Source organism: Eptatretus burgeri, chromosome 9 (genome assembly GCF_056783735.1).
Source record: "Eptatretus burgeri isolate ZD-2024b chromosome 9, Ebu_testis_v1, whole genome shotgun sequence".
NCBI lineage: Eukaryota > Metazoa > Chordata > Myxini > Myxiniformes > Myxinidae > Eptatretus > Eptatretus burgeri.
In genome coordinates this window covers 19,912,376-19,915,000 of record NC_140969.1, presented here as the reverse complement: position 1 = coordinate 19,915,000, position 2,625 = coordinate 19,912,376, and positions in this window count along the sequence as shown.

Below are 2,625 nucleotides of genomic sequence, written 5' to 3'. Positions count from 1 at the left end.
GTCGGGATGTGTGTGCGGGGTTTATGTGGGTGGAGCTTGTGTGGGAGGGGTTTATGTGGACAGGGTTTATGTGTGTGGAGTTTTTGTGTGGAGCTTGTGTAGACAGGACTTATGTGGGAGGGGTTGATGTGGGCAGGGTTTATGTGGGCAGGGGCGAATGTGGATGAGGTTTGTGTGGATCAATGGATGGGTGGAGAGATGGGTGGATGGGTGGATGAGTGGAGCTTGTGTGGATGGGTGGATAACTTTTTAATTAAATAAACATGTTGTGTGTGGGGGAACTAATTAACTAATCACTAATTATGTGAATATGGGTGGAGCTTGTGTGTGTGTGGAGCTTGTGTGGAGCTTGTGTGGAGCTTGTGTGGAGCTTGTGTGGAGCTTGTGTGGAGCTTGTGTGGGGTTTGTGTGGGAGGGGTTTATGTGGGTGGGGCTTGTGTGGGTGGAGTCAAAAAGGGGCGGAGTCAAAAAATTTCAATTTATTGGAGCTTGTGTGGGGTTTGTGTGTGGTGGGTTTGTGTGGGGCTTGTGTGGGCGGGGTTTGTGTGGGTGGGGCTTGTGTGGGTGGAGTCAAAAAGGGGCGGAGTCAAAAAATTTCAATTTATCTTTGTCTTTTGTAATTCCTGTGAATAAAATGAACCTAAAATCTCTTCCCTTCCAAATCATATATTTTATAAGTCCAAGGAACTGTATCTATTACATCAACAATTTTAAAAAGTTCTTTCGTCCATCGTTCAGTAAAACCCTTTTCAAAATGAGATTTCCACCTATATATTCTTACGATATCACCAACTTTGAACTTAGGTTTTCTGACATTAATCTCTTTTTCATATTTTAATTTTGTAAATGTTTCTGATGGCTTCATATTCGTTGACGTGTGAATCGTGTCATTATACTTATCCACAATATCCTGAATAAAAGATAACCATTGTTGTGAACCGAGTTGTGTGAATTTTTTATATAGTCTCTCTTTTAAGGTACGATTAAAACGTTCAACAACAACTGCCTTCCCTTCATTAAAGGTACTGTATAATGTAATACTGTTATTTTTTAGAAAATTCATAAATGTCTTGTTATAAAACTCTCTACCCTCATCAGTCCACAATTTTTTAGGTTTTCTCTTACTTTTATTAAATATCTGTTGAAAAGCTAACATAAGAGTATTACCTGTTTTGTTTTTTAAAGGGACAACCCACGCATATCTACTCCTCAAATCAATAACGGTTAAAGCATACTTGTACCCCTTATCATTATTGAGTTCAATCAAATCAGCAGACCAGATATAATCAACTTCCTTGGAATAAACTTTCCTTCTCTGAAACTTTGTGAATATTGGTTTATGTAATTCATCAGCTAATTGCTCTTCAGTCTTAATGGCATCATTAGAGCCTATGAGTTTTTGAATTTCCAAGTCCAAGTTTCAATTTAGCACTAATCATCTTCTTCACGATGAACCTATCAACTTTTTCTCTCAAGGTTGGATTTTGTATCAGAGACAAATTATACAACATTTCTCTATCGGCTTCATGCTTTTCTTCCAACGTTGTGGTATTCCCATAATCAATATCGTGTCTCATGCACACTTCATCAACTCTATTGATTGGTTTACTCCAGGATTTAGGATTGTCTGCCTCATCTAATCTTTTATCCAAGTTTGTGCCTGGACCACAGAAAGAATACCCTGGAAGATGTAATTCCCCTGGTATTCCAGTAGTTGTAAATTTACTTCCTGATAAAAACTTTTGTATATCTCCTCCGAGTTTGTGTTTGGAGATAAATTGATTTTTTTTTTGAACCACACACCGAACATATACCTTTTTGGATAACCCTGTTATTTTTACTTTTAATATATGAAATATTTTTAGTATTAGTTTTCTTTTTACATTTGAGACAATAACTCATTTATTTATGTGAAAAAGTCCTGCAGAGTGCAAAAACCTTTTTAGTTTCCAACATGCACATTTGAATCTTAATTTTTAAAACATAAAGAATCCTAAGAAATGCCTTCACTCTCTCCTCCATTTATTTAAGAAAAAACTTGAATTAAAATGAATAGCTTGACGATGTCAATAGTCTTGAAGAAAATATTGCAAATAGACTTGTCAATTCTTTGTTTTCCTCCTCGGTGGGTTGAGTTATTTTCTGTAATACCGCCAATCTTTTTGAATCTCACTGGTTTCCATATTTTGATATTTATTTTGTCTCGCTCTTTCCTCCCTCTCCTCCCTCTCTCTCTTCTCTTTTTCCTCCTTCTCTTTCTTCTCCCTCTCCTCCTTCTCTCTCTTCTCTTTTTCCTCCTTCTCTTTCTTCTCCTTTTCCTCCTTCTCTTTCTTCTCCCTCTCCTCATTCTCCTTTTCCTCCTCTTCCCTCTCTTCTTCAACTCCTTCCTCATCCCTTACTATCCTTGAATCGTTTACACCCCATAGAATATTATACATATATTCATCAGGATTTCTTGTTATTCCTGCATCGAAAATAATTTTTTACAACAGGAAAGCAATAAAATTTCTTTTGAATTTCTAAAAGAGCCTTACCTTTTCTTAACTTTATAATTTTTTCATTATTTAACATTCTAATTAAATCTAAAGTTGTCGGTTTATCAACATCAGCATAATGCCAATCTTT